We start from the raw sequence: 21437 nt of genomic DNA on the forward strand, positions 1-21437 counted from the left end.
CATGTTATACATTAATCTAGCCGAAACAAGTCTTATCTCAATTTCTGTCTGTCTGTCACGGCCTAGAAGACATTTTACGAGGCCATCTCCGGAAAAACGAGAGTACATAAAATCTAGATTCAAATCATTTTAATGTATTCACGGGGTTAGCGTGAGTGTCTTTAGCCAATAAAATATGGCCTCACTACTTTGTAAATATAGCTGTAACTGATATGTTTACATTATGTTGTTTACAAATACCGCAACAATTTCAAACACGTTTTGAAATAAAAGCCAAACCAAGTGACATTTAAAAAAATTTTCCTTACATAACGGATTTAATTAATCGCAAGTGCAATAATGTGTAACCGCAAATGAAATTAAATAACTTGGCATCATCCAGGTCAGGAACCGGAGATTGTGTATCAAATTGTTCCTGATTTTTGATAACCGGGAAAAACCTTGAATCAGTGCTGTTTAGGGCTGGGAAACTTACATTTTTTTAAATCATTGTCGTCACTAGTTTACACAAATTAGGTTTCCACTCATTGACGGCGCTTACTGATTTTATATGTACTTTGCTATGGTTAAATTGTAGCAAATTCCTTAACTAATTAAATTCTGCATTTTCGTGTGTATGTCTGTTTGTGACGCATTAATGTCTTTATTACTCAGTGTTTCACAAAAAAGTCAAGAGCACTTTTGTTAATGGAAATGTCAAATTGGATAAAGTGTTCAATGGTGAGGACTACACTATCGCCGTGCGTAGAACGGGTACTTAGCTAGTCTTAAATAAACATGATTTACACGTAAAGCAAGGTATATGTTATATAGGTGAACTAGAGTTCCAGATTAATAGTTTAGTTTACCTTAAACATGATTGTTTTATTTTCGTTAGACATATTTTTAATGAGATTCAGTAAGAAAACTAACCTCTTAACACTTGTATAAATATGCTCCAGACTCAAGAGCATAAAGTAAAGACTATGACATTTTTTTGCAAGTCCTTAAAATCAGCATTAGAAAATACATTATACAGCAGAAAATCACATCTTAGTGTCTTCGGAGTGTTTATTTGCAGTTTTATGTATACAAAAATACTTATTTCTGACAGTAGATTTATTATCAGTGGAATTCATTAGTTTTGAATGAACGTAACCTTTTTTGGCCTAACACAAAACTGTATGATGCGTCTAATTGGTAGAGGAAATCCGATGTTAAATATAGGCCAATAAACTATAAAATATGTGATTAACCGTTATAACATCAAGTCTTAAGGCCTATAATATGGTGCAGCTTTAAAAATGATAATACTGTATGGACAACATATAAAATATTTACCTGCTAATAAATAGAAAGTCTGGTCTTAATACACACATTCCAATCAAAAATAGTTTTATGTGAAATGAAGAGGCTTGAAAACCAAACAGATATTTTGAAATAGTCGCCCGAAACTATATTAGGATTGACAACGTAAGACGTATATGTAATCTTATTAATACTGTCATGATTATTTCATTCATATTTAATCCATAATATACAGAAAATTAAAAATAATACTAAGCTATGAAAACAGAAAAAGTATAGTTTAACTGATCTGAAAGATTGGCGACGAACATGGATAATGCAAAACAAAAGCCTGAGGGATGCGTTTTCTTTATCCTAAAGGCGGTTCCAGACATGCGCCAGTAACCAAGCACGAAATATTAACGTTCAGCGATTTAGTTGTCTTACTATTCACAGATTAAAAAGTAGACTTATACTACACACATGTGTTGTTTTCCGAGCAAGTGTTAGTTTTTCCGTCCGTAGGGAATAGAAAATATTTGTTTACTTTTATTTATGCAAAAATACCGACTATATGCAACACTACGTCACAGTGGTGGATAGTTGTACGAAAATGTAACCGTAAAATCTGAAAACAGCCAGCTTTATTACCTAAAACATATGGGATATTGCAGTGAATCCATCCACTAGTGTGATGTCATGAACCTTCAGCATGGCGTGTTTTCTAGTGGGGCCTTGGTCGAAATCCCAAACAATGGACTTTGACAGGTAGAATATACAGTCAGGTCCCAAAACAAGAGACTTAAGACAAATGTCCACATTCGTCGTTGCACGACACGACGAAACTGGACACATTCAAATGTGTCCAAGCTTAACGTTGCACGCAAACGACGAACCTGGACACGTTTTTAAGTTGTCCAGGGGTGGCGTTGCACGACACGACGAAACTGGACACATTCAAATGTGTCCAAGCTTAACGTTGCACGCAAACGACGAACCTGGACACGTTTATAAGTTGTCCAGGGGTGGCGTTGCACGACTCGACGAATCTGGACACATTCAAATGTGTCCAAGTTTAACGTTGCACGCAAACGACAACCCTGGAAACTTAATCTGTCTTTAATCTGCAAATCTTAGCAAACGCGTAGCAAGGCCATTTAACACAGCTGTATCCAGTTCTATGTAAACTGTAAACCCCCTTCAACACTTTTTTTGCAGGTGACTATCCAACACACAATATCCTATTAGAATCACAGAAATCAATAGTTGTTAAATACATACATGGTCACTGTAAAAGGTCTCTGATGGTTTTTGAGGCTCTTGCTATATTGAGCTGATTTGTTTCTCATATAAGGGGACACTGGGTGCCTCCCTGTACTCAGTGGAGACAACTTGTTGACAAGGCCAAAAACCTTTTTAGGTTTGAGTGGCCAAGGAGGTAAGGTAAGGTAAGGATAGGACAATCACTCCTCTATGGATTGGCAACGAGCATCAACAGCTTTTGACGACTGAGACCAATCAAACTAATCACAGAACATGGTGGAAACGTAATTTATTTAATACTATGATACAACTAATTACCCTATAGCGATGGGATACATCAAGAATTGAATCAATTCATTCATAAGAATAAGAATATTTTATTTCCATTGATCTGTTTGTACAGAAATAGGACAAGTCAATTTTTTATACAATGTTATACAAATGTAATAATCAGTTATGAGCAAATAAGCAATATTATAGTAGACCTAATTTAAATCAATAAGATCTTCAAAATCGCAAAAATGATTTTATACTTTTTTATACTTTGTTCAACTATAAGAGAGGACACTCTAGACTTGTTTGATTCGATATAAAAAAATTAAAGTAAAAACATTAATAGTAGTATAATTATTCAACAGTATGTTGTTAGTATAACCTCTTGATGTTTATTGTTGCAGGCACATCACTGTGGTGTCTGTCAATCATATCAAAAGTTTATCGAGGGAAGTAACGCAACTGTGCCTGCACTGCCTCAACCTCCTCCAGCACTTAAGTCGCAGGTGAATATCCTATGACTACGGCCGACATATTCCTTAGACACAGCTTTTAACTAATAGCCAAAACAGATAATGGCAACTAAGGGACCTACAGTTTAAAGTGGAATCCAAACCACATTTCTTGCCTTGGTATTAACGAATTGGTATAATCATTAGGATAGTACTGTGGGTAGTCGTAGTACTCAATATAGTGCGGACGTTAATCAACACCATGGATTATCGCATCTACAGTCATTGTATTTTCCAACCTCTGCTTCGCTTTTTCATATACTACTTAGCAAAAATGAATTTCACAATAGTCTTTTCAGTGAAACATACATACGTAATTACTACTTTTGTAATCATGTAAAAAAATTGGTTTGAGTTTTTCAATTATTCGGAAGTAATAGTTAAAAACATTGTTTTTTGCAGATATCTCACTGTCAATACCTCACCTGGACGAGTTATGAACCGTTAATAAAGACCAACCGTACCATCTTAAAACTAAGGTGATTCAAGACTTGATAGTGTGAAGGAAGCAGCAATCTGGATTCCCCTGTTTGCAGGTTTTTGGTAACTGTCATACTAAAAGTATAACCTTTATTTTTATATAGGGTGGGTCTTTGGCAATCACCCTTTAGATTGATTCTTAGATACACACAGAAGAAATACTGGTCAACTAGAACTGGTTGTTTGACATAATGGCTAAAAAGAATTGCAATAGCAGTTATCAAAGTTGTTAAAACACATATAGTGATGATATGAACTACGCAGAAATGAAGGGGTACTTTGGCTTGGAAAGGTTATGAAATACGACAAGTAGTCAACAATTCCTTATTTACCCTGGAACGGACCGATACACGGGACTATGATTTATGCAGTTCTATGATTCTGCAGTTTGCAAGTTTTCTGGGTCCTGTCCTATAAAAAAAATCACAAACATTGTGATATCATAGTGAAAGAAAAAGTTTGGAACTCATATCTTCTGAGCCAAATTTTTAGTAGAGAAATCTACAGCAAACACTAGTAGAGTAGAGACAAAAAGTTATCCAACAAAACTAAGTATGAGAAAAGGAACAAAATAATTACTCTTATAGGTTCTAGTGTAATTTATATAACTCTTGTCCTTTTCTAAATCTTGTCTTTTTAGACTTTGTTTTAGATTTTCAAATTGTATTGAGCGACTTATCTATCAATGGAAATTCGTATAGTTCTTTCTGATATCTTGGAACTTTCTACACGAAGATCACATAAGCTCCACCTCTTGCAATAAGTGCTAAGGTAATTTTGTTTGATTTTTTAAATAATTAAATAAAATATAATATCAATGTTCAGTTATGATGAACAAATAAGCAATATTATAGTAATTTTTAACAAAATTGTCTTCAATATTGCAAAAATGTTTTTAATTTTTCAACAACAAGAGAAAGGACACTCTAGACTTGTTTGGTTTGATATCAAAGAATTTATTTATTTATTTATATGTACATACCAACGGCAGAGCCATTTGAATTAAAGTAATAGCATTAATAGTAGTATAATTATTTAATAGTAAGTATGTTGTACGTCTAACATTTTGACATTCCTTGTTGCAGTCATATCACTGAGGTGACAGTCAATCGTAGCAAAAGTTTATCGAGGGAAGTAACGCAACTGTAGCCTGCACTACGTCAACCTCCTCCAACACTTAAGTCGCAGGTGAATATCCTATGTTTGATAACCTAATAGAAACAAATTAATCAATGGTTGTTTCATAGACTGACACTGTAAAAGGTTTCTTGAGCTAAAACATGAGGAGTCTCCTTCTTTCTAAAACATAATACAGTATACTTTTTGTCATACTGTTGCAAAATCAGCAAATTATAGCTTATTGTTTCACTCCTGTTAATAGTTCAACATATCAACAGTATAATGTACAATAACATAATATAGGTCAGCCGCTTAGAAAACAACCTGCGCAAAATTTTTAGGTAACGGCGAGGGAGGGTATGTTTCCCCTCTCCGCCAATGTCCGTTTTCACACTGCACGACATGACACCGCGGTAGGACACCGACACGGTGCTGCCCCGGTGTTGTGGGAGTTGGAATCATTTGTTACCAAATGGGACTGTTTAGACAATGATATAATAACATTTCATGATGCTCAAATATTGATGCGATTTAGGCTATACAATATTTTTTGCAGGACCAATCTTTCTCAAGTTATAAAGAACGTAATTGTTTACATTTTGATCAGTTGCAGGGCCGGATTTCCCAATAGGCCCGGTAGGCCCGGGCCTATGGGCGCAAGGTCCCAGAGGGCGCACGGCCGAGAATAATTTTTTTATACCTAGGCTATAAATAGTCATAGTTGATAAAAAAAAAAAAAACTCCAATGAATTGTGATTCTGAAGTTCTTAAGAAGAAATAATTGTTAGGAAATTTAAACTATTTTACTGAATTACGCATCAATTTCGTTACAAAATTGGTAACGAACATTGGTTGTACGGGAGTAGGCTGTAGGGATGTTGACGAGCGCCCAAGTGGGACGCAGCGTATTGCCACTGCACTATGCTGGGCTCGGGCTTGGTACTACCATAGATTAAAATATGTCTATACTCCTTTTATCTATGGTACTACCATAGGTTAAACATACTCGTTTAATCTATGGTACTACTGATCAGAGTGATTAGGGGCGCATGCGTGCTAGGCATTGTTACCACCCTCACCTCACAAAACAAAAGTTATAACTAATCTTTTGATTAGCTTACGACAATCTGCAGGATCAAGTAAAAATAGATAATAAGTTGTGTTGAATATTAAAACAATGACGAATTTACCTTTAAAATTAACGAAAAAATATAAATCTCAGTTTGCATTAGATTTTAGAACAATTCAATACCCTCCAAAGCACCATTAATGCTGTAATTTTCTCCTCAGACCTAAGGCTACGGTTGGCCGGAATATTGCTCTGTTTTGCTTTATGAAAAAATAACCTACTTAGATGCAGTACGACCATATATTAAATATGACTCAAGTCGACTTCTTATAACATTGTTAATTCAAAATTTGTATTTCTAGTTCATGTTAGTGACACTGGACGTTAGTTTTGACGTAACTTTGTTTTTATTATTTTAGGGTTAGTTCTACGACGTGTGTTTCATTTTTTTGTAATATAAACAGGAGACGACCTATTGTTGATGATTTAATTTCTTGTAATATAAACAGGAGACGACCTATTGATGATTTAGATCGTTTTATTTTGGATAAACTAGGTTTAAAAATAGATAAAACATACTATTTAAATAACAAGAATCGTTTTAAGCTAACCCAAAAAAAAATGATGACAAATCTACTAAAGGAGTATGTTTAATCTATGGTATCACGTACTGCATGGAGTTCATGTTTTTGGGCCTGGAATTGGAATCAATGGCCATGTTTTATTTTATTTTTTTCAGGAATGCTCGGTGGGTTGAGTTGTTTTGTTTCAGTCCCACGGCCACAAACGTGAGCATTTATTAATAGCATAAAATTGATAAAAGTGTTTGAGACGGCATTTTGTTAAGGCTAAACAAGTCAATTCTTAAAAAAAACTTGCTATGATTCCAACGAGGAGTGGTATTCAAGCAATTAACATAGGCCTATGGGCATGATATAGTTTTTAATAAAGGTTTGAAGGAAAGTAACTGTGACCAAACTAGGGGGCGGAAAATTATTTGGGCCTAGGGGCGCCAAAATGCTAAATCCGGCCCTGATCAGTTGGATAATTTAATAGCTGATAATATTTATAAAAGGTTGGAGGTGGAGCGGCAGCATATTGGGGGAAGGGCCATAGTCTGTCTCACTCCCATAGCTCGGTATCTCTCTTTCCCACCAATGCTATGAGGAGGACGCTTTCCAAGCGGCCAACCTATAGTAATACTGTAGACTGAATTATTGAACCACTTATTAAAAAAGCTGCTCATTTGCTTTAGAAAAATTGAAAACCTTTTTAAAGTTGTTTTGAAAATAAAGTTCATCACAATGGCAAAGTTGTCTTTTCAACCCCTGCTCATTTTTCAACCTCGGGCCATGCCTTTTCATATACTTAGCAGCAATGAATTTAACAATAGTTTTTTTCAGTGAAACATACATACGTAATACCGGTAACTACTTTTGTAATCGAATGAAAACATTGGTTTAATTATTTGAAAGTAAATATTTAAATACTTTGTTGCAGATAGCTCACTGTTGTTACCTACCTTGACCTGGACGAGTTGTGAACCGTAAATAAAGATCAACTGTAACACTAAGGGGATTCAACAATCGATAGTGTGAAGGAAGCAGCAATCTGGATTCCCCTTTTTGCAGGTTTTTGGTTACTGTCGTACTAGTATTACTTTTATTTATATAGGGTATGTCTTTGGCAATCACCCTTAAGATTGATTCTTAGAAACACAGAAGAAATACCGGTCAATTAGAACTGGTTGTTTGACATAATGGCTAAAAAGAATTGCAATAGCAGTTATCAAAGTTGAAAACACATATAGTGGTGATATGAACTACGAAGAAATCAAGGGGTACTTTGGCCTGGAAAGGTTATGAAATACGACAAGTAGTCAACAATTCCTTATTTACCCTGGAACGGACCGATACACGGGACTGTGATTTATGCAGTTCTATGATTCTGCAGTTTGCAAGTTTTCTGGGTCCTGTCCTATCAAACATTAACGTGCATGCGTGTGGATTTGTTACGAGGGGAACCGATGACCTGTAATCTTGAGGACTCGTAGCACTACATTTATTTCAGACTCTAAAGTCAGTTCATCCCAGAGTTCAGAAGGTCTTGAGCACCGTGTGTTTGTGTCCTGTATTATTGTCTGTATTTATTTATTGCATGTTATTGCCTGTTTTTTTTTGCATGTACATATTGCTTGCCTGTAGCTTGCCGTATTTATAGCTTGCATTTATAGCCTTGTCTACCCTGGAACGGACCGATACACGGGACTGTTATTTATGCAGTTCTATGATTCTGCAGTTTGCAAGTTTTCTGGGTCCTGTCCTATCAAACTTTAACGTGCATGCTTGTGGATTTGTTACGAGGGGAACCGATGACCTGTAATCTTTTGGACTCGTAGCACTACATTTATTTCAGACTCTAAAGTCAGTTCATCTCAGAGTTCAGAAGGTCTTGAGCACCGTGTGTTTGTGTCCATTTATTGCATGTATATATTGCCTGTTTTTTTTTGCATGTATATATTGCTTGCCGTATTTATAGCTTGCATTTATAGCCTTGTCTACCCTGGAACGGACCGATACACGGGACTGTTATTCATGCAGTTCTATGATTCTGCAGTTTGCAAGTTTTCTGGGTCCTGTCCTATCAAACTTTAACGTGCATGCTTGTGGATTTGTTACGAGGGGAACCGATGACCTGTAATCTTGTGGACTCGTAGCACTACATTTATTTCAGACTCTAAAGTCAGTTCATCCCAGAGTTCAGAAGGTCTTGAGCACCGTGTGTTTGTGTCCTGTATTATTGTCTGTATTTATTTATTGCATGTTATTGCCTATTTTTTTTTGCATGTACATATTGCTTGCCTGTAGCTTGCCGTATTTATAGCTTGCATTTATAGCCTTGTCTACCCTGGAACGGACCGATACACGGGACTGTTATTTATGCAGTTCTATGATTCTGCAGTTTGCAAGTTTTCTGGGTCCTGTCCTATCAAACTTTAACGTGCATGCTTGTGGATTTGTTACGAGGGGAACCGATGACCTGTAATCTTGTGGACTCGTAGCACTACATTTATTTCAGACTCTAAAGTCAGTTCATCTCAGAGTTCAGAAGGTCTTGAGCACCGTGTGTTTGTGTCCATTTATTGCATGTATATATTGCTTGTTATATTTTGCATGTATATATTGCCTGTTTTTTTTTGCATGTATATATTGCTTGCCTGTTATTGCTTGGCGTATTTATAGCTTGCATTTATAGCCTTGTCTACCCTGGAACGGACCGATACACGGGACTGTTATTTATGCAGTTCTATGATTCTGCAGTTTGCAAGTTTTCTGGGTCCTGTCCTATCAAACTTTAACGTGCATGCTTGTGGATTTGTTACGAGGGGAACCGATGACCTGTAATCTTGCAGACTCCTAGCACTACATTTATTTCAGACTCTAAAATCAGTTCATCTCAGAGTTCAGAAGGTATCGTACACCTCTTGTTGTTCCTTCATAACTCTTCTCAGCCAAATTTTCAGGTGATGAATCTCTAGCAAACACAAGTTCCAAGTATTACCATTTTATATTACTACTCTATTACATATGGAAATAGTCTGGAAAAAATCACAAAAAATGTGAAATCATAGTGAAAGAAAAATTTTGGAACTCATATCTTCTGAGCCAAATTTTTAGTAGAGAAATCTACAGCAAACACTAGTAGAGTAGAGACAAAAAGTTATCCAACAAAACTAAATACAGTATGAATAAAGGAACAAAATAATTACTCTTATAGGTTATAGTGTAATTAATATAACTCTTGTCCTCTTCTAAATCTTGTCTTTTTAGACTTTGTTTTAGATTTTCAAATTGTATTGAGCGACTTATCTATCAATGGAAATTCGTATAGTTCTTTCTGATATCTTGGAACTTTCTACACGAAGATCACATAAGCTCCACCTCTTGCAATAAGTGCTAAGGTAATTTTGTTTGATTTTTTAAATAATTAAATAAAATATAATATCAATGTTTAGTTATGATGAACAATTAAGCAATATTATAGTAATTTTTAACAAAATTGTCTTCAATATTGCAAAAATGTTTTTATACTTTTTTTTCAACAACAAGAGAAAGGACACTCTAGACTTGTTTGGTTTGATATCAAAGAATTTATTTATTTATTTATATGTACATACCAACGACAGAGCCATTTGAATTGAAGTAATAGCATTAATAGTAGTATAATTATTTAATAGTAAGTATGTTGTACGTCTAACATTTTGACATTCCTTGTTGCAGTCATATCACTGAGGTGACAGTCAATCGTAGCAAAAGTTTATCGAGGGAAGTAATGCAACTGTAGCCTGCACTATGTCAACCTCCTCCAACACTTAAGTCGCAGGTGAATATCCTATGTTTGATAACATAATAGAAACAAATGAATCAATGGTTGTTTCATAGACCTTCTTCCTAAAACATAATACAGTATTCTTTTTGTCATACTTTTGCAAAATCAGCAAATTATAGCTTATTGTTGCATTCATGTTAATAGTTTGACATATACACAGTATAATGTACATAACCGTAATATACAGATTTATTGAATCACTTATTAAACAACTACTTATTTGCATTAGCAGTACTGGAAACCTTTTGGAAGTTATTTTGAGAATTTGAGAGATCTTACATAAAATATGTATTTGTTTTTTAACTTAGCTTGTTAAACTATATTGCATGTGATGGAAAATATAGTTCATCTTACTGGGAAAAAGTGTATTTGCCCCCTGCTCAATTTTTTTAATTACGGTCACACCTTTTCCATATACTTATAGCAATAATGAATTTCACAAAAGTTTTTTTCAGTGTAACAGTGTAGTATTACATAAGTAATTACTACTTTTGTAATCACAACATTAATTTGAGTATGTAAATTATTTTGATGTAATAGTTAAAAACTTGGTTTGTTGCAGATCAATCAATGTTGTTACCTCGGCCTGGATGAGTTATGGAACATAACAGAGGATCAACCATATCATTGTAACACTAAGGTGATTCAATACTCGATAGTGAGAAGGAAGCAGCAATCTGCTGGATTCCCCTGTTTGCAGGTTTTTGGTTACCGTCTGTACTAAGGTAGGACCATTGTTGTTATTTAGGGTGGGTGTTTGACAATCATCCTTTGAATTGAATCTCAGCACTTTTACTGAAGAAATACAGGTTAACCAGCACTGGTTTTTATTACCACAATGTTTGAACAAATGTCGGGCTAGAAACAGCCCGACACATGGGATTGGGATATGCTGCAGTTTTACAAAGTATATAGTTGACCATACTTTACTACACAAGTTTATGATGAGCAACACATTTGTTCAATAGTAGAGAAAAATTGATAAGTTGGAGTATTTTGGCCTGGAAAAGTTATGAAATACTACTAGTGGTCAACAATTCCTTCTTTTCCCTGGGACGGGCCGACACACGGGACTGTTATTCATGTAGTTCTTTGATTTAGCACTTTGCAAGTTTTCTGGGTCCTGTCCTATCAAACGTTAACACGCATGCTTGTGGATTTGTTACGGGGGAACCGAAGACCTGTAATCCGGCTGATTCCAAGCACTACATTTATTGCAGTCTTTAAAGTCTGATCATTTCAGAGTTGAGAAGGTATCGGACACCTCTTGTTGTTCATTCATAACTCTTCTGAGCCAAATTTTTCAGGATAGTACTCTGCAGTAAACACAAGTTCCAAGTGTTTACCATGATATATTATTACTCAATTACATTTGAAACTATTGAAGAAAATATTATATATAAAGTGAAAACATTAAGGGACAGAATTGAAGTTCATAGTATGCAACTGATCATATTTTACTACGGTACTTGCGTTTATACAAACACAGTGCCTCTCGTTGTTCCTCCATGACTCTTCTGAGCCAAATCCTTCAGGAGAGTAGCTTGCAGCAAACACTAGTTGAGTGTAGACCAAATATTTATCAACAAAACTAGGCATGAATACAAAGTACAAAACATACATAGTACAGGAACAAAAACAATTACTTGTAGGATCTTTTTCAGTTGATATACCTTGCCCTCTACTAAAAACTGTCTTTTTAGACTCTGTTTTAGATTTCACAATTGTAGTGAGCGACTAGTCTGACCAGGGGAATTTGTTGAATCAGCTTCCTGACATCTTAGAACTTCCTATAGGCGATGTGAGCTCTACCTCTTCTTATATATGCTAAGGTAATTTTGTTTGATTTCGGGGAATTTTCCATTATAGAAAATGAGCTATAACCTTAACCTAGGTGTCATGGTAAGACCATTACCCAGGACTGATTTAATTTCTTGGTTTGAGGTCCTCAGAGGCCAAAAACGCCATCTGTTCAAATTTATCTATATATATGCTGTTAGTGGGATAGCTTAACCAAAAATGATGGGATACTTCCATAATTAGGTACAAACAATTAAACATATCGTTTAAACATGTTTATTCAAACAAGGTTACAAACCAGTATGATCTGACTATGGGAACAGGAATTTATGGGCCGTTTTATGGGATTAAGATAGGTTATTCCCATTTTTACCCTAAAAATGAACAATTCAGCAATTTATTTCTAAATCATTTTATAGAGTTTAAAAAAAGTGCATTAAGCATTGTTTTACTCCTTACCCTTATGGAGAAAGTAAAAAAGTGTAAATTCAACATTTCCATGCTCATTGTTATGGAGAATAAAGTAAACTGCTGTAGTTTGTATGTTTATGGATATATTTTAATATAATTTAATTTGGCAAATTTTTGTATTTCATACTAAACTATCCACGATTCAATTAAAAACACACCTTCCCTGTAGCAGCAAAGCTAAGTGCTCATTAGTAATAAGGTTATTTGAAAGGTCCGAATTTTTGAAATCTGGTAATTTTTAGTTAATATTTTAGTGAACATCTAGCTAGGTAAATGGAAATTGGCTTAGTCTACAGGTTTGCTGCGGTAGAGGTACTGTACTTTATTAATGATATTTAAAATTATTTGTATATTACAAATCAGTCATAAAGATAAACTAATAATCAACATTTTAGTATAAAAGTAAGTGTGCTGTTTGTCTAACCTCTGGACGTGCATTGTTGCAGGCATATCACTGTGGTGTCTGACAATCAACGCAACTGTAGCCTTCACTACGTCCATCTCCTTCAGCACTTTGGTGCCAGGTGAGTAGCAAACGTTTGATACCGTATCCTAATAGAAACAAACAAATCAACAGCTGTTAGGTACATTGACACTGTAAAAGGTTTCTTAAGCTACATAATTAATAAGTCATCAGCTTATTTGGTAGATAGGTTCTTGCCCACTTGCCCCATTGAGCTGATCTGTTTCTCAAACAAGGTTCAAAGACACCCTTGATTTAACCAACTTTACTTAAATAAAAATGTCTTTCTTTTCCGTTCAAAGCAAAGCTTTAAGTTTCCATAGTATTCAAAATGTTGTGAAAGAAGATTTACCACCATGGATGTCAATGAAAAAGGTTTTAGGTGAAAACCGAATTCCCCATTCTTAGTCACTATTCACTAAAACGCTCTCCACATTTAACTGCCTACAACATAAAACAGATTGCATCGTTCCACACAGGCGATTGAAAGCAAGTGCCTGTCAATTTGAGATAGGTATCTTTTCCTAATTATTTGATACTGTTTTAGTCTGTAGTTTTGGAAAATTGTCTTTAGTATATAAACAATAAATCAACACATTATTTGGTATTGAAAACTAACAATTAACATGGATATCATGACAAATTAAAATTTCCTGTCCATTCACTGGTGTTGGCCCAGAAAAATCAGAAGAATCAATATATAGTAAATGAATATATGGAAAATAAAATTCTAAACTTTAAGTTGATTTTACAAGAAATGCATTTATTAGTAAGTGGGGTAATCGTAAATGTACTAAATGTACTAAAAACTTCTAAATGTACTTTGTTGTAGGCATATCACGATGGCGTCTGCTAATGCAGCTGTATCCTACCCCAAGTCTGGCTCCTTGATCTCAAAGGTGAATATCCTAATTAAAACAAAGAAATCAATGTTAAAATTTATTACATACATGGACACTGTAAAAGAGGTCTTAAGCATTTTTTACATTTTTTCCATATTGAGCTGATCTGTTTCCCACATAAGATTCAAGGAAACTCTTCCGGCCAGTGGTGGAGCGAAATTCCAAACTATACATAAAGACTATAACCTGTTAGACGATATGGATAGAACATTTAGTTTAAAACAAGTAAGAGTCGTGCCCTCCTCTATGGATCAGTGACTGATATCAATAGCTGTTGACCACTGAGACCAAACAAACCTAATCACAGAACATTTTGAAATTGTCAATTTTCAAAACTATGTTTTTGAATACCAAACAAATACAGGATATACATGACTAATAATCTTATAACAGTGGGACCACCAAAAATAGTAGAGTCTTTTAACACTAGTAATTAGAAGTGTGTGCCTGTCAAGTTAGGATACATGTTAATAATTCTTTGATTCTGTTTTAGATCACTTTTCGTGCGCGTTAAATTTTTCAAGAGGATCACACATGAACTTCCTTTACGTAGATGTTGACATCAGGTGTCTTCTGTAAGAATTAGAGGTATTTTTTTTTAATTTCTTGTAACTAAATATGTAAAATGGTTTGATAAAAATCAATTGGATGAAAGATTCATTTATTCAAATGAAATATTAATTTGAAACGTTTTCGTTTAACAAATATGCTACAACCTATATGGCTGAACGTTTTTATATTATCAACAGGTTCTTGGCTATATTTATTTATCCTGCTTAACTGGTTTATAATAATTAATATAATGTTATTATGTGTCATGGATAAATCTTGGGGGAAATATTATGAATGAAGAATGTGTAAAATTGGTATCCCTCCGCGAGACAGTAGTTTCGATAAACGCCGCTAGAGTCCGTCAGAATCATAGCACTTTTCGCCGTGCAAGGTTTTACGCGGTTTCATTTTGCACATACAAAAAATAATCTTTTCTTGAAACTAAAAGTGACTTGATATTTTTAGTTAAATTTTGCACTAATATTGCTTTATTAAAAATCAATAATTTCAAAAAAGATATTATTATTCAACTGTAAAGTTCACTAACTTTGACAAGTCGTTGCCCTTGATTGCGTAAGCATAGACATTTTTTAAAAAGCAAACTTAGTAGAACCACTCTTTATATACAAAATGGTGTATGGTTCACAATTTAAATGTTTAAACTGGAATCGCTATATGATACCGCGCGAAGCGGTTTTCTGACGTTTTTCGGTGGGGGTAGGGAACCCTCTTAAATGTTTAAATAGTTCAGTATACGATTCACATAACATTTTCAAATCAGCATTACTTAACATACAATAGTATGATAGTCTGTAAATTGACGGATAAGGAAAAATTCAAACAATTAAGGTCAAGAAAAATTTAAATAACCTGACTGTACAGTCCCGGCCATGTAAGGACAGAAAAGTACCAGGTAGACCTTGTCAGACCGGGGAGGAGGTGACAATGACCGTTGGGACGGGGCTGCACGCTCCCTTGGCTTCATTACAATAGCTATGTTTTGACAACAGCGGATTAGGACTGATACCTATCCTGATACTATATGTCTGTAGGCATACTGATAGGGTATACCTGGACCTTTTCCTTTCTTACTTGGCCGGGACTGTACACTAGTGTTTGCCCAGAGTAATCAGAAAAATCAATAAATATGTGGTTAGAATGTATGGTAAATACAAATCTAGACTTGATTGGGGACGATGTCGAAGTTGGGCAACGTTAAACATGGACTACGTTAAAAGCAGACACCGCCTCAATCAGACAACGATAAAAGCAGACAACGACGAACATGGACACATTCAAATGTGTCCAAGCTTAACGTTGCACGCAAACGACGAACCTGGACACGTTTATAAGTTGTCCAGGGGTGGCGTTGTACGACACGACGAATCTGGACACATTCAAATGTGTCCAAGTTTAATGTTGCATGCAAACGACGAACCTGGACAAGTTTTTAAGTTGTCCAGGGGTGGCGTTGCACGACACGACGAAACTGGACACATTCAAATGTGTCCAAGTTTAACGTTGCATGCAAACGACGAACCTGGACAAGATTTTAAGTTGTCCAGGGGTGGCGTTACACGACACGGCGAAACTGGACACATTCAAAAGTGTCCAAGGGTAACGTTGCACGCAAACGACGAACCTGGACACTCTTAGTTTTTGAACAGACTGTACACCAGGCTCATCAAATTCATAGTTTCGCTCGGTTGGTAAACTCTGAATGAGCTTCCTAAAACAGAAATGCCGTGAATACGCCTTATTGTTACAAGGCTTCTTTCTAACACACTGTTACTAATACACTGTGTTGTAGTGACTCATAGTCCGCGAAACACATTGCACATTATAAATTTGGAAATTTAATTGCATGTTTATTTGATCGTTGTAAATGTTTGCTGGATATTAATAAAAATTAAAACCTATGACACCGTGTCCCAAATGGATGGTTCAAATCTACAGCTTTTGTTCAATATACGTTGCTAAGTGTCGTAGAAAAGTTAATTAAGGCTCATTTTAAAACTGCCATATTTAAGTGATTTTTAGTGCCCTTCAATAGTAATTAGCTGTCCATTGTTTTTGGCACGTTTGAATCTTCAAAACATACATTTGCAATATGGAGCTGCGGCTGAAATCAAAATTTGTTAATGGTTTATAGAAACGAAATATGTGGAGTGTTTTTGTCTGGGGGTTTGTCCTTGGGTTTTCAATGATTGAACGTATCAGTCGTCAACCTCTAACATGAATAAACTAACAAAATGAAGCAAACAGATGCCTTAGATTTTAACGTTTTCGTGGCGAAACAACTGCAATAGAGCAGTCAAATTGTTATGGATTATTTAATTATGTGTAAATGGATCCTGCTCGACTAAACCTGTTTCACAATGTGCAGTCTATCGTATCCTACGATCACATATCAACATATCGTACCTACATAGGTTGAAATAATAATTTTGATTCGTTTGAGGATTATTTGAACAAAGCAGCAAAATAGCAGTGATACACAATAACAACATATCAGGTGTGTATTTGAGATCGTTAGTGAATCCACTACGGGTAATACTTTGCAAAACCGTTACAGAACTATAACTACCTCCGCCACAACGAACCTGCTACTTTACTTTAGTCTGACTGTGTTGTCAATAAAATATCTCCTTAAAAATGAAATATTTATTCCCTATTACTATAACATTAGTTTAACGAGTTTTTATGTATGCTGCTACAGGGAAGGCTGTAAGGTGTTTTTATGGTTCAATGTTGACAGTATAGTATAAATAAATACATTTTCCAAATTTGATCAAATTTTGTTTATAAACAAGCAAACAACAACAGTTCACTTATTCTCCATAAGAGTACTCTCCTAGGGCTCTGCCCTGCCTGCCTTAAAAGTTTCTACGTTATTCATATGAATACGCTTAATATTGGAATTTTCAAATGTATAACGTAATTTATTTCATTATATCGTATAAATTTATACGAAAAGTAATTTGAAAAAGATCAGGCTGCTGATCTATCGAAATTGTGTTTATTTATTCGTTGGTTCTTTTCATCCATGTATATCTATGGAACATATTCTCTCTCGTTGCGAATCACGGATATAGCACGGACGTAGGGGGTGGTGAAGGAAGTAATAAAGGTGAGCAGTGTTGAGTGTGGGAATTGATTAATGTATCTGCAATGCTAAAATGCTATGGGAAGAGACTGTAGACTGTAGGTTAAAATGGTTACGAAGCACGAATCGATACATATTTTCGATATATGCAATCGTTTACAATAGAAATTTACAACTGAGTTGATAACAGCTGATTTTTACTCCATAGAGGCTAAAAATGATTCTTACTCCCTAAAGAGTAAAAATGCTACTTAAGACCCGCAACGCATGCATTAAAAACGACTGTTTTATGTAGTATGACAAAAACAATATATTATGAACCCTTGATGATTCCGCTCAATTTTGTGGATGCTTCTGCAAACACCACCTAGTAGTTTAAACCTACCATTGCCAAGTGGCCACCTCAGCATACAAAAGTGTCAGTCATGAAATGGCTAACAAAATACTAAAAGCTTTTTGGTTATTAGAATTTGTAAGAAAATTGTAGTGGAAAATATAATCTTAGTTCCAGATCATAACAGATGTTGCATTTGAGACTAAATCTCATATTACATCTTACATATTACATACTTTGTAATATGTACATACTAAAACCCCTAGGCAAACGTAATTGGTACATATCTAACTCATGTCACAGACTCGCAGGTAAAAATAACTCGTTAAGGGTCAAAGAATCCGAATCAGAGTGCATTATTAGTCAGTCAGTCTTAACAATGTAATATATTTTGATGATTCTGGTCAATTAACAATAACCTGATAATCTATATAAAGTGGACCGATAATATTAGGATGAAATTATTATTTTGTATACAGGATTCATGTAAACCAGAGGTTTACTAGTTCGATTCTAATAACTGAGCGGAGCGAAGCAAAGCTCTTTGGGATCAGCTTCAATGTAAAACTTTGTAACACTATCAAACTCAATAACGGCTAAACATATTTTTGCCAAACTTACCAAGGTTTTCCGACAAATGTTTGGAAAGTTTTTAACGAAACAATCTCAATTTCTAATAATGCCTATATAATGTAAAAGTAACTCAAAGTTTTTAAATTGTAACATTGACCTTGTGGGTAGCCATGATGGTTACAAAATGACGTAAAAGTAAATAAAACTATTAATCATACCATACCTTTACAATCGAGCCAATATACTAAATAAACATAGTAGAGAGGACAGACATTCGTCTGATGATCACAGAACAAATAATACTGACAAATTGATACAAATAAAATTATATTTTTCTCTGAATTATATATTTTTTTTGTTACTTTTACATGTTATACATTAATCTAGCCGAAACAAGTCTTATCTCAATTTCTGTCTGTCTGTCACGGCCCAGAAGGCATTTTACGCGGCCATCTCCGGAAAAACGAGAGTACATAAAATCAAGATTCAAATCATTTTAATGTATTCACGGGGTTAGCGTGAGTGTCTTTAGCCAATAAAATATGGCCTCACTACTTTGTAAATATAGCTGTAACTGATATGTTTACATTATGTTGTTTACAAATACCGCAACAATTTCAAACACGTTTTGAAATAAAAGCCAAACCAAGTGACATTTAAAAAAATTTTCCTTACATAACGGATTTAATTAATCGCAAGTGCAATAATGTGTAACCGCAAATGAAATTAAATAACTTGGCATCATCCAGGTCAGGAACCGGAGATTGTGTATCAAATTGTTCCTGATTTTTGATAACCGGGAAAAACCTTGAATCAGTGCTGTTTAGGGCTGGGAAACTTACATTTTTTTAAATCATTGTCGTCACTAGTTTACACAAATTAGGTTTCCACTCATTGACGGCGCTTACTGATTTTATATGTACTTTGCTATGGTTAAATTGTAGCAAATTCCTTAACTAATTAAATTCTGCATTTTCGTGTGTATGTCTGTTTGTGACGCATTAATGTCTTTATTACTCAGTGTTTCACAAAAAAGTCAAGAGCACTTTTGTTAATGGAAATGTCAAATTGGATAAAGTGTTCAATGGTGAGGACTACACTATCGCCGTGCGTAGAACGGGTACTTAGCTAGTCTTAAATAAACATGATTTACACGTAAAGCAAGGTATATGTTTTATAGGTGAACTAGAGTTCCAGATTAATAGTTTAGTTTACCTTAAACATGATTGTTTTATTTTCGTTAGACATATTTTTAATGAGATTCAGTAAGAAAACTAACCTCTTAACACTTGTATAAATATGCTCCAGACTCAAGAGCATAAAGTAAAGACTATGACATTTTTTTGCAAGTCCTTAAAATCAGCATTAGAAAATACATTATACAGCAGAAAATCACATCTTAGAGTCTTCGGAGTGTTTATTTGCAGTTTTATGTATACAAAAATACTTATTTCTGACAGTAGATTTATTATCAGTGGAATTCATTAGTTTTGAATGAACGTAACCTTTTTTGGCCTAACACAAAACTGTATGATGCGTCTAATTGGTAGAGGAAATCCGATGTTAAATATAGGCCAATAAACTATAAAATATGTGATTAACCGTTATAACATCAAGTCTTAAGGCCTATAATATGGTGCAGCTTTAAAAATGATAATACTGTATGGACAACATATAAAATATTTACCTGCTAATAAATAGAAAGGCTGGTCTTAATACACACATTCCAATCAAAAATAGTTTTATGTGAAATGAAGAGGCTTGAAAACCAAACAGATATTTTGAAATAGTCGCCCGAAACTATATTAGGATTGACAACGTAAGACGTATATGTAATCTTATTAATAGTGTCATGATTATTTCATTCATATTTAATCCATAATATACAGAAAATTAAAAATAATACTAAGCTATGAAAACAGAAAAAGTATAGTTTAACTGATCTGAAAGATTGGCGACGAACATGGATAATGCAAAACAAAAGCCTGAGGGATGCGTTTTCTTTATCCTAAAGGCGGTTCCAGACATGCGCCAGTAACCAAGCACGAAATATTAACGTTCAGCGATTTAGTTGTCTTACTATTCACAGATTAAAAAGTAGACTTATACTACACACATGTGTTGTTTTCCGAGCAAGTGTTAGTTTTTCCGTCCGTAGGGAATAGAAAATATTCGTTTACTTTTATTTATGCAAAAATACCGACTATATGCAACACTACGTCACAGTGGTGGATAGTTGTACGAAAATGTAACCGTAAAATCTGAAAACAGCCAGCTTTATTACCTAAAACATATGGGATATTGCAGTGAATCCATCCACTAGTGTGATGTCATGAACCTTCAGCATGGCGTGTTTTCTAGTGGGGCCTTGGTCGAAATCCCAAACAATGGACTTTGACAGGTAGAATATACAGTCAGGTCCCAAAACAAGAGACTTAAGACAAATGTCCACATTCGTCGTTGCACGACACGACGAAACTGGACACATTCAAATGTGTCCAAGTTTAACGTTGCACGCAAACGACGAACCTGGACACGTTTTTAAGTTGTCCAGGGGTGGCGTTGCACGACACGACGAAACTGGACACATTCAAATGTGTCCAAGCTTAACGTTGCACGCAAACGACGAACCTGGACACGTTTATAAGTTGTCCAGGGGTGGCGTTGCACGACTCGACGAATCTGGACACATTCAAATGTGTCCAAGTTTAACGTTGCACGCAAACGACAACCCTGGAAACTTAATCTGTCTTTAATCTGCAAATCTTAGCAAACGCGTAGCAAGGCCATTTAACACAGCTGTATCCAGTTCTATGTAAACTGTAAACCCCCTTCAACACTTTTTTTGCAGGTGACTATCCAACA

The 21437-nt window shown here is 35.0% G+C and overlaps 1 long non-coding RNA gene across 1 annotated transcript; it reads right to left on the minus strand.

Moving 5' to 3' along the window:
- Positions 1 to 12482: 12482 nt before the first annotated feature.
- LOC128987450 (uncharacterized) lies at positions 12483 to 20359 on the minus strand. Its single transcript, XR_008490241.1, has 3 exons — positions 20260 to 20359; positions 13928 to 14013; positions 12483 to 13194 (listed from the first exon to the last, which is right to left on the minus strand). It is a non-coding gene; the product is annotated as an uncharacterized LOC128987450 (long non-coding RNA).
- Between the last annotated feature and the right edge of the window lie 1078 nt (positions 20360 to 21437).

This window comes from Macrosteles quadrilineatus, unplaced genomic scaffold, assembly GCF_028750875.1.
Source record: "Macrosteles quadrilineatus isolate MER2022 unplaced genomic scaffold, UCM_ALF_1.0 Scaffold_2__2_contigs__length_208266976, whole genome shotgun sequence".
NCBI classification, from domain to species: Eukaryota; Metazoa; Arthropoda; class Insecta; order Hemiptera; family Cicadellidae; genus Macrosteles; species Macrosteles quadrilineatus.